General features: G+C 48.4%; 1 protein-coding gene across 2 annotated transcripts in view; it reads left to right on the top strand.

The window, feature by feature from the left end:
* NAALADL2 (N-acetylated alpha-linked acidic dipeptidase like 2) overlaps window positions 1–12,413 on the top strand; it is a 4,115,865-nt gene that overhangs the window by 1,635,572 nt on the left and 2,467,880 nt on the right. The window lies entirely within an intron of this gene.

The following is a 12,413-nucleotide window of genomic DNA, read 5'->3' as shown; positions in this document are numbered from 1 at the left end:
ACGGATTTACCACCATGCTCCGGATTTAATACAATTTTAGTAATTGTAGACCTATTCTCGAAAATGGCTCATTTTATCCCATTAAAAGGGTTACCCAGAGCTTCAATTCTGGCCCGAGAGTTCCTCGAAAACATCGTTCGGTTACACGGCTTTCCTTCAGTTTTAATCTCAGATAGAGGAGGTCAATTTATTTCCCACTTCTGGCGGAGTTGTTGTCGCCTAGCCCAAATTGATGTAAAACTTTCAACCAGCCATCATCCCCAGACCGACGGGCAGACCGAGAGGACCAACCAAACCCTGGAACAATATTTGCGCTGCATGTTACAACAATCGGAGAGTACTTGGAAAGACATTCTCTGGATTGCGGAGAACGCTTATAATAATTCAGTCCATGCTGGAACCGGAAAGACTCCTTTTTTTCTTTTATATGGAATCCACCCCCGCACCTCAAATCTTGATCCACCTCAGACTCTTGGGACCCCAGCTGTAGATCATCTGCATTCTACAATCACTCAAGCCTTTAAAGAGGCCACGTCTCACCTTAAGCGAGCCAAGGAACAATACAACAAGTGTGCAGACCTACGTCGAAAGGAGGCCCCTCAATATCTTGTGGGAGATCAAGTCTGGCTATCAACCAAACATTTACCTCTCAAAGGACCGCGTACTTTCAATCCACGATACCTGGGACCTTACCCAATCACTGCCATAATAAATCCAGTGGCAGTTAAATTGGGTCTACCTGCCCATATGAAAATACATCCAGTTTTCCACGTTTCTTTACTGAAGCCCATGCAACCTGGAACCCGTTTGACGAAATCTCCAGACCCTATTCTTGTGGACGGAGAACTGGAATTCGAAATACAAGACATCCTAGACTCCAAGATTTCCAAATCAAAACTATACTATCTGATTGACTGGAAAGGTTATGGCCCTCAGGAAAGATCTTGGGAAACGTCGGAACATGTTCATGCACCCCGTCTGGTTAAGAAGTTTCATCGAACTTTTCCTGATAAACCGAAACCCCCGGGGAAGACGAATTTGGGAGGGGCCTTGAGGGGGGGTGCTGTCATGACCACTGCTTCCAAGGAGTCAGGACCAACCCAACACCCTTGGAAGCAGGCTCATAACATATACCATCGGCGCCAGCCAGTCCCAATGGGGACCTTTTGGACCCTGTCCTGGCACCGGTGGTGCCAGGCTCATAAAATGGACCAGTCCCGGCACAGGAAGCGCCGGGCTCATAACAAGTCTGAAAGTGCTTGGGTGGACCTACCTGCAGCAGACCATGCTGCTTACTTACCAGCAGAATGATGTTTCATTCTCTTCTGGCAGGGACTACTTTTTCCTCTTGGTGGGGCAGGCACCACTCCCTGGATCATTGATGCTGGAATCCTTCTGGAAGCAGGAACTCTTTTTTCCTGGGCGAGGCTGAGGAAGGAGACACCTATGCACTCCTGTGGGCTATTTAAACCACACCCAATTGGTGCAACGTGCTTCGCGTTATTCTGCATCTGCAGCAGGACGCTCACCGTGTCAGCTCCAGGGAATCTTCAGCTCCGGATCCTGTGAATAAGAAAATTACCTGCTGGAACCAATCTGCAGTCTTCAGCAACTCCTGCAAAAACAAAAGGCACAGGTTAGGCAAAAGCAAGGTTGGCGCTTCAACTTACCCGATCCATCGGCAGCATCCAAGGCGTTTTTTCTGCATTTCTCGTCCGGCATCGGGCCTGCAAAGACAAAGAACATTGGTTACTAACGCTTAGTTGCAAAACGACTTACCTGCATTACGCTCGCCTCAACTCTGCTCGCGCCGCATTCCATCACCTGTAAAGACAAAAAGAGACATTAAGGTGCATTCTACAGCCCTAGAGCAGCCTTTCTTCTTACGTGCCATCCTATTCTCCATCTTCTTGCTTTATTCCTTGCCACGAACCGGGAGGGCATCTTCTTTGGCATCGGCAGCAACTGAAAAGGAAAAAGACATAGACATTATAAGAGAGCAATCTAAAAAGAACTTTAATACTTACAAGTCACGCTCATGCAGCAAACGGCGGCATCGCTCTCAAATCACCCTCTGCAATCAAGAGGCTGAACTCGAATCCAGTGAAGTAACTGGACCCAGCGCCCCTGCACAAGACGCAGGATGGAGAGCCCGGCATTCACCTATTTAAGGTGAGCGCGACTACAACCCAGTACCACGGGGAGAGAGGGAGAGAAGGGCTTGGAACTTCCCCCAGCCTTCCAGCCACTAATACCTAGATTTTCTACTTGCAGACACCTCACCCTTCGGGTCAAATTTTCAGTGAAGAAGGGGCCTAATCCGGGAGCCAAACGAATCCTACGCCTAACGCTGAAGACGGTTTCACCGCCCAGTCAAGACCCGCGCCTCCGAGGGAATCAGGTGAGCGTTACAGTGGCAACAAGACAGTACTGGTAAATTGGTGATGCCTGTAGCCTTATTAGGGGTGGCATTGGAATAGCTACCTTATCCTGTGCACATTATTAGAGAGAAGGTCACCGTAACGAGTGCAAAGGATTGGTTAGGTTTTGCATATAGTAGAATATGTTGCATTTTGTATAGTAAAATGTTTTGTGTGTGAAAAGATTACTATTGAGTGCACATTATGCGCAATTAAGGAGTTATACTGAGACTTCATGATCCTTTTAGTACTTGTATATAGGGCCTCATTACGAGTATCGAGGTAATGAAAAAAGGAAGGCGGAATAGCATTACTGGCATCGTTAACGGGTCCGGGCCATTACGAGCCGGCAACCCGCCAATACCGCCACCGTCCATACCGTACCCCTTCTTACCGGCATGCGCGCGTACACGCGCCCCTTCGTGGCGGAAATGCCGGGATGCTGCTAACAGGAGAACATAACAAGTTACACCGGCATGCACTTACCGGCATCCCGAAGGCAGTAATTAGGGCCTGCACGACAGCGGCAATACTGGCATCGCGGACCACCCGTAAATAGCAACCTGCAGTCTAGGCAACTGCCACAGGTGGAGTCAATGGAACCTGTCTCAATACAAAAGGAGTAAACCCACACACCACACCCCTTCCTACACCAAAATGATCCCACTAGCTGTTGCAATCATGGGGCTGGAGGACATGCCTGTACTGCTACAACAACAGCAAAAACAACAACAACAACTACAACTACAACAACAGGCAGCACAGAGGAGACACAGGAGGAGAAGGAGGGTGAGACAGGCCCAGCAAGTTCCACCGGTGCAGCCAGTGGTACCAAGTAGGCAGCCACCAATCCCTCGCATCAGACCAAGTCCATTCAATCTAACCCCTCAGAAGATCCACACCCTGTAACGGTTGGACCGGGACAACATCACCACCATAGTGGACATGATATACGACAACATCGTCAGCCTGATAGAAATCCGCACTGCTATCCCCCCTCTACTAAAGGTGGTGTCTGTGCTCCACTTCCTGGCCACAGGCACCTACCAGCACACAGTGGGGCAGCTGCATGGCATACAACAACCACTCTTGTCTCGCACGCTGAACCAAATGCTTGATGCCCTCCTGAAGCATGCAAGCATCCACATTTCCCTACCACGGACTGGCCAGTAGCTCACTGACACCAAAGTAGGCTTCCATACACTGGCAGGCATGCCCAATTGTGTCGGCACTCTCGACTGCACCCATGTAGAATTGGTGGCCCCTCACGCAAATGAGGCGGTGTACCGCAACCACAAGCAATACCATTCCATCAATGTGCAGATGGTATGTGACTCCAGCAAGATATCAAACATTGTTGCGCCCGATATCCCAGATCTACACATGATCCCATGGTGCTGTGTAACTCCATGCTACCCCGCTACATGGAGCGACATGCTGGACAACGTGCCTCCCTGCTCGGCCATGGCAGTGCATTGGGGTTGTGAGGTGGGGGGGTGCATACTCCGCCTGTGTGGGATTGGGGGGGTTGCATAGTCCACCTGGGTGGGATTGGGGGGGATGCATACTCCACCTGGGTGAGATTGGGGGGTTTGGATGCATACTCCACCTGGGTGGGATTGGGGGTGCATACACCACCTGGATGGGATAAGCACTGTTGTCCTGAACATCCCAACCTGAACATGACACATCATGACACATCAATGTCATACATAAGACCATTGCCGCACATCAATGACAACATGCCAGACGCACAAGCAGGCCACCATGGGTATGTCAAGCGATGCATGACTAAACATGATTACAACTGTGGCAATGCCGCTAGTGTGATTAGGTACAGAGTAGCATACACTGCAATAATGGGTGGCAATACATTGTTCCGCATCCACAGTACATCCGCATCATCATGCAAGTGAACACCCTGCATCATTTGTACAACACAATCCACATTAGTAGACCATTGTGCAGTACACAATGCATCAAATGAACCTGTGTGCATAATTCCAGGGACATGTGCATGTCAACACCAAATAGCTGCATCCATGGCCATTAATCTTAAAGGTGTCAGTGTCAGCTTAGATATTGGGCCTCATTACACGTTATGCGGTAGTCCACCTGGGTGGTTGCCGCCGGTATTTTACCATGTCCGCCTTGGTGGATGGCGGAATAACCGCCCTACTCCAAGGTGAGCGAGGGCAGTAATTCCCCATTCACCAAGGCACTTCCCCATTCCCATTTTTGCCCCATAGGGCTCAATGAGAATGGGGAAGGAGCTAATTACGGTACCGCAAATTGCGGTACCGTAATTGGCACCAAGGACCCTTTGCGGGCCCGTTCCTTAACGGCTGGTAAAACCAGCCGTTGAGGTCGGGTCCTGCAAAGGGACCTCGTAGTAAGGCGGCAAGGGTTTACCGGTACCGGTGCCCTTACCGGTACCGGTAAACCCTTACCGCATTCCGTGTAATGAGGCCCATTGTCTCACAAATACCTCTTTGTGCTTCCATGCAGGTGATGGAGGCTATCCCTTGAAGCCGTGGCTACTTACCCCTGTACGGAACCTGCATAACAGACATGAAGAGAAGAACAATCAATCAGGTTCATACCCATTCCCGTGTTGTTATTGGGTAGACCTTTGGCCTGATGAAGGCACAGTTCCGCTGCCTAAACAGGTCTGGTGGAGCACTCCTTTATGGGCCTGAGAAGGTGGCAAAGATCACCATGGTCTGTGTCATGCTGCACAACATGTTCATCCGGAGAAACGTACTACTGCCGCCTGACATTGACATGCATGCACCGGGTGAGGATGATGAGGATGATGAGGAGAAGCAGCACCCCTGGCAGTACGTGATGCACAAAATGGCCGTGCTGTACGCCAATCACTGGTTGACAATTACTTCTGAACCACACAGACGTTGATGGTTATGTGTCAGTACTACACTGAGCAATGGGACAGTGTGGACATGGACACAGGGTCTGTGGGGAGTTGGGCACTGTGCGCTGTCATGAATAAAATGAAAACACACGAAATTAACAATGTCCAGGCATGAAATGATTTTGAACACAACGGGTGTATTAAGAAAAATAACAATTTAGTGCTTCCATCCTCCACCACTCATACACCCTCCCCCCTATCCCCAGAACACCCAAACACCCTATACCCCCCAATAAACACCCCATACCCCCAAACAACCCACCTCCCCCCTCTCCCATTGTCATCCCACACACAATGTGGTTGGACCGGCTATTTCCAGACTTCTTGTTGTGTCGAGGGGCAGCATTTCTGTGTGCCTTGCACTGCGCCTCGTCATCCGCACAGGGCTTGAGGGGGTCGAGCTTGCAGGTGTGGTTGATGGGGTGGTGGTGGATGGATTTTGCACTGCCGGTGCAGGTTGTTGCTGATACATGTGTTCCAGCATCCTGCTTAGGACCTGTGTGACCGCCCCCAAACTGTCACGTATGAGTATGGCACTCGAATTGATGGCCGTAATGGTTCCAACATTCACCTCCCGTATTTCACGTATTTCAGGGTGTTTGCTCACCCTCGGCCACATACTGGTGCACCAGTTCGATCATTGAGTCCTTGCGGGCCCCTACCCTCAACTGGCGAGCCTCCATGTCAGTGGGGGCTGGGGAGGTGGAGGGTGCTGCGGCTGGGTGGGCCATTGCAGGGCTGGCCTCTGAGGTGCTTGTCAGATGCGGACTCCGCAGTTGAACTGCTGGTTCCTGCATGGGGCTAGACGGAGTCCCCTGTGTGGAGTGGTGTGGGGTGGATGGGGGGCTTGGTGTGTCAGGACATTCGACATGGATGGTGCCAACAATGTCCTCGTATTCCTCCACGTGAACATCCACATCGCTGAGGGGTTGTGGCTGCTGCCTCGTCCACAGAACAGGTGGCAGCAGACTGCGTGCCATCAGCCTCGCCTTCAACAGTTTTTGCCAGCTCGGTATTTGCAGTCTTGTCCGCTGCTGTTATCTCCTCCTCAGCCAGCCTGGCCTGTACAAGTGCCCTGGATTGCACTCTGGCCAACGGTGCTGCCCCGATGGTGGAAGGCCCAGTTCCCTCTGGTCTGGCCCTGGATGTTGATGCCCCTGGGGCAGGGTCCTGCCCTTCACCTTCTGCATCAGTGCCTGTGGGTGAACAAGAGATGCAGGGCATCAGTGATGGTGTTATATGCAAGATGCATGAGTTGGTGCTGTACAGCATTTAATTTCTCATGCATTGCATTCTTATAGGTGTGTCACACAGGGCACTTTCAAGGGGGGGGCATATTGGCATAAGCGGTGGCCTCTCCATTCGGTACTGATGTGTACCAGGTGGTATACCGTTGTATTGCGGTTTGTGTGATGTGTGACATGAGAATGGTCCCTGTGTGTTGGTTGTCTGTTGGTAATGGGATTGGCACGCAGCATGCATTTCATTGTGCCAGGGTTTGGGCGTCCATCTGGACATGCGTCTTTATATGTTTGTATGAATGGTCATTCATTGGCTTAGCTCACTTTCACATCTGTTGTACTACGTCATGGTTTGGCCTACTGGGGTTTGCAGGGTCACTCACCTCCATCTCCCGATGTTGCTGCACCCATTTTACCAAAGCCCTCTATGGACTCCATATGTGTTGTGGTGCTGCAGGTCTCTTCCCAGCACATCAATTTTACTGGTGAGTGGGCACCCCTGCCTGTGGCCATGGCCTCCTTGCGATTGGATGCCAGGATGTTACTGACCCGGAGATATAGGTCATCCCATCGCTTTTTACAGTCTTTGACTGTGTGGGGGGTGGTGCCAACCGCTGACACCTTACGCGCAAACCTCCTCCCATATTTCTTTATTTCTTAGTTGGACTTCCCTTTTTAGGTTGTTTGTGAAAATCACATCTGCATGGGCTGCAAAAGTATCAGCCAGCATGTTGAGCTCCTCGTCGGAGAAGTGTTTCTTGCGCAGGTGGGGGGTAGTTTTGCGGATAGCCTTGGACATGCTGGATGGTATGGCCCTGCTCTCTCCTCTGTAGCACTGCTGGATTGAGAGGATTGTAATGGGTTGTGTTTTTAAGGATGGGCGCCGGCGCATTTCCCCGTTCCGACGCAATGACGTTACTTCCGGGTCCGGTATTACGAGCCCGGTATTAGCATGATGGTATTACTTATTACTGGGTCGTTATTAAGGGGTTGCTCCTTGGCGGAGGCGGTATCAGCGGGTACCGTGATGGCGCTATTGGGGGTTGGAGGGCCTTTAGCGGCATGGCGGTGTAGCCATTACCGGCATGGGGGTTCGCGTGTGCTCGCACACTTGTAATCAGCCGCTATTAGCGGCGTCAAGGGTGCATGGATGCGCTATTACCACCAGGCCGGTAATGACTCCGTTTTTATCTCCATGCTCGCAATGAGGCCCATAGACTCAGATATATGATCATAAGGGTATGTCCCTTTTTTGTGGTAGATTAAGTCACCATAGCCAAGAATCATAGCACAGAGAGTGTTTCCTAGATGGAGAATATGGGAATTATTAAGATTGAGGTATGACCATTATTTTGTGTTAAAGAAAAAGTCTGTTGATACATAAGATTGTTGCTTAGAAAAGGCACACGTTTTCATAGACAGGTCACCAGCGGGCGAACAAGGTCCATAAGAAGACTTAATAGCTTACTCAAGGAAGAGAATAGAGAAATTAAACAGACCCTAAGAAACGATGGTTGCATTGTCTATCACCGGCATTACATGCTTTAAGAAATTGGACAGATTTAGGAAAGCCATCTTGTTTCAAATAAGAATGGCAATGAGGCGAATGAGGATATTTATCACACCTCCATATAGAACTAGGAGTGATGCCCAGCAAATAGTAGAATTGTTAGGAAAGGAGCTACGTGTGTCTTTTACGTGTATTACTTCAATTATCTCTGTCATTTCATCTCCACTCAAGCGACAAGGGTGTGGGGCAGCGCAGAACACAGAAGGAGATGTTACAACAGCCAGAGATGCAGAGCTTTTTGTTTCCAAACTTTTTCCCAGAAATAAGATCATAGACTCACAAACTTTGCTGAAAAGGTGCCACAATCATTCCAGCAGCACCTTTATAGTCAAAGATATTATACTGTCTGCAGTTACCGTGTAAGGCAGACGTGCTTGGTACATTCCTTGAAAAATGTAAAGATCCAGGCTGAAGAATCCGCAGCACACCCACACTTATTGAAAGCAAGCATCGGAAGCAAAAATCGGAATCAAGCATCTGGGAAGAACCACAGCACGTGCAGGATAAATCTATGGTGAGGAAGAAGGATGCAGAAGCAGTCAAGTAAAGGCAAAGAGTTAATTGAACTGTGGCTTATTTCGAGACACTCTTTTACTTACTGAAAATAAGAGCATTAAGGGAAGATATTGGTTCATGAGCCACAGGAGCTTGTTGACATTGGATTGAGGCACACTTAAGCCTTGAGTAAACAATAGAGTATGCCAGATTTGGAATTCTTGATCGACATCTGAAAGAGAGAGCAGTATCCCAATTCTTTTCTTACTGACTTTCTCTTTGGAGGTGCCTATGGTGGTGCCCAATGACAATATTTCACAGATCATTTTTGCTTTTCTTGAGTTTGTACTGCGCGCATACCCTACGCTGGTGGGGAGAACTACTAGCATTCATATTTTCCTGCAAGATCCTAAGAAGGGCCGCATTGTGAGAAGATTGCTTACACTCATCATTGAGTAAATCCTTCAGCTTCCTGAGTACAGAGGGTAAATACAGATGCCCCTATCACCGGATAATGCACATAGACTGCTCAGCCTAGTTTTCTACTACTTGGTTGAAGAATGTCCACATCTTGTAGGGAGACACACTGATGTCAGAACTTTCCTGAGAGACCCGAGAAATAGTTCAGCCCTCAATCGAATATTAAGAGACATTTATACACCAAGTGAATGGGTACTCCTAGAGAACCTTAAGGATGGAGTGAAACTTCCAAAGAAGAATATCAAGAAAGGTTTTCAGCAGAGTGAGGAACTTTTGTTTCATGCTGAAAGAAAAATCTTCCTCATCTTCTGGTCCAAGGCAGATTTGTGGCATTGATTGGGAGTTGGTGTACGTCATTAAACCAATCCAGCCAGCTGAAGTAGACTGTGGTACTTTTGGAGCCGATTCCGCAGATTCCAGAAAAGTGCATGATGTTGCCCCATTAAAAATACTTTTTCCTTCCTTAAATGTAATATGGGCAGCATCAGTAGCAACTCCATCATGACGGATCACGAGAGATGTCCACTTTGTGCATGAAGTTTGTGATGCAAGTTTTTGTATATGTGTGTTATCTATACCTGCATTATATTCATAGTGGTATTGCTTTCACTTACAATACGCATGGCATTTTTTGTAGAGACGGATGAAGTAAAGATTCCTGTGTATACTCCTGTGCACGAGCAGGGTACAAATGTGGCAACTACTGGGCAGCCAAGACCTAAGGTTATTATCCCTACTTTAAAGGTACATATGAAAGTACCTGTCCCTGTAATAGATAAGCATGAGTTACCTTTTGAAGAGGTCACATATGGAGATTATAGGAGACTCTCTATGGCCCTCTCATGCTGCTGCTAAGAAATGGCATCGAAGTAGACAAAGGCTTCTAGAACTTTCTCCTCCAAAAGTAGCACATGTGAATATGCCTAGTCCACTGATGAATATTTATATGATTGGTCGTGTAAGAAGAACCTATGCTGACATACTTCATGACATGAATACAGAGTCTCATAAGAGATAAATGAGGCCCAAGAGAAATACTAGGAAGAATGATCATGAGCTTAATGATTACCTGGACAGTACAGCACATTTGGGGAATAATCTACGGTATCAGCATACGAAAGAAGTGGGAAGGAGTACCTCAAGGAGGAATGCTTTGTATATGCACTCCTGCCTTATAGCATGGGCAGCCTAAGATCTTCATAGCTATTGAAATAGACGTCCAGACAGCACATTGTCTTTCACACGTAGCACTCTTCAGAACAAGAGGCCAGTTCATGGGTCGAGATGCCTATCTGAAATGTGCAACTGAAAAGACAGATCCAAATGAAGATGATTATATACAAGATATGAAGACAAGAAAAAAGACAACCTCATGAACAGATATGGAAAATCTGGAGAGAAAGGAGCAGAAATCAGATGAGAAGCAAACAGAAAACTTGAGGTTTCAGGGAAATCTGCACAAGAAAGTCGTAGATGGAAGAACAGAGGCCAAATGCAGATTTGGGGAACACTATATCACCAGATGGATGGGAAGAAGGAGTGGTGATCTGCTGAGCATGGGTGGTCATTGGTTGTTATCAACCAGCCATTGACATAGTGCAGAATGGATCCAAGCCTCTATGGCCAAGACCTGCTAAATTATTGACCTGGGTGTAACGCTCACCTGGCTCCCACGGAGGCGCTGACCTGGTCTGGATTGCTGTGACCTCTTCAAGCGTGACGCGCAGGATTCGAAACACCGACTGAACTGGACCCCCAAATCTGGCTTGTCTGGCCCGTAGAAAAATCTTTCTGTAGGTGGAGAAAGGGGATTAACTGACTGCAGAGTATTGTGATTGCTTCCCACCTCCCCTTTGCTCTTCTCTGACCACCTCCGAAATCCCCAATCAAGGCTCACCTTAATGTTTGAATGGATGAGCTCTCCATCCTGCTTCTGGTGCAGGGGCGCGTATTTGACCAGTTACTTTACAGGTTTCGGAAGGTGAAATGCCGTAAGTATGCAGTTTAAAAAGTTCCAGAGTAGAGTCTTCTCTTTGTTTGCTTTTCTTAACCTGCGATCTGTCTTTATTTTCAGGTGCAGAGTGGAAGTGATGCTTCGAGGGATATTGGAGGAGATAAACTCAGGTGAGTTTGTGATAAAATGATCCCTTTAAATGTCTTTGAATCCCTCTAGTAATGTCTTTCTTTTTTCCCCTTAGGGGCCGGGGTGCAGTACCAGGCCAAGAAGTGGCGCCGACCCGAAATGAGGAGTGGTTCCGTCAAATATGGCCAGGTAGGTCTTGTGACGGAAAATCAGGCTTTCCTCATTTGTTCCTCCTGCTCACCTTTTGTCTCTTCTTCTCCCCTGCAGGTGCAGAGATGTGTCGGAATGCCCAGAAGGTCACGGTGGATAGTGAAGAGCCCACGAGGCAGGTGAGTGATGTGCGGCGCTGCAACAAGTAGCGCGATGCTTTTAAAGAATGTCTATCTTCAGGATCGCTGGCATGATGGTTCCGGACACAGGTAGGAAGTTAGATTAAGTTCTTGGTTTTCACCTTTTCTCTTCCCTTCCTTCCTTTCAGGTATCCCAAGATCGAGGCGGGCGTGGTTGGAGGCAAGATGCAGGAGCAGGCACGGTGAGCGTTCAGCTGCTAGATGCAGAGCAACGCGAAGCACGTGTGGCAGTCCGGCCGTGGTTTAAATAGCCTTGGAAGAAGTTCCAGGTAAGTATTCTTCCACGGTCCCCACCCAAGTAAAATAGTTCCTTTGATAAAATTGTCCCTCCTAAGCCTCATTTGGCTTGAGGCTTCATGCAGCATGGTCTGCGTCAGGTAAGTGCACCAAACACCCTCTTTTATGAGCCTGGCGCCTATGGCACCAGGACTGATGTCCAACATGAGCCTGGCACCAAAGGCGCCAGGACAAAGTCCAAAGAGCCCCTATTAGGGGCCGCTGGGCTTTTACCCGAGGACATGATGCCTGCTCCCGGGGGTGCTGGGCCTATCCTGGTGGTCCGGGGGTAGGCATCATGACAATGGGTCAAAGACAGAGGAGGAACCTTGCTCATCTGAGGAAGAAGAGAACTGTGGAGCTGATGTATCAAATGAAGAGGGAAAATAACTTTTCTGCCAAATCAACAGAAACTTTTGATTCTATCCCGTATGAACAAAGACTGTTCAGCCAGGCTTTTAATGTTCATGCCGAGAATCCAGGTTGGAGCAAATACTAAATGGTTACAGATAACCAGGTGCGAATTGCTACAGACAATCAATACAACCATAAAGGGATTCAATGTT

This window comes from Ambystoma mexicanum, chromosome 10, assembly GCF_040938575.1.
Source record: "Ambystoma mexicanum isolate Mex_15411 chromosome 10, UKY_AmexF1_1, whole genome shotgun sequence".
NCBI classification, from domain to species: Eukaryota; Metazoa; Chordata; class Amphibia; order Caudata; family Ambystomatidae; genus Ambystoma; species Ambystoma mexicanum.
This window is presented reverse-complemented; position numbering and strand designations above follow the sequence as displayed.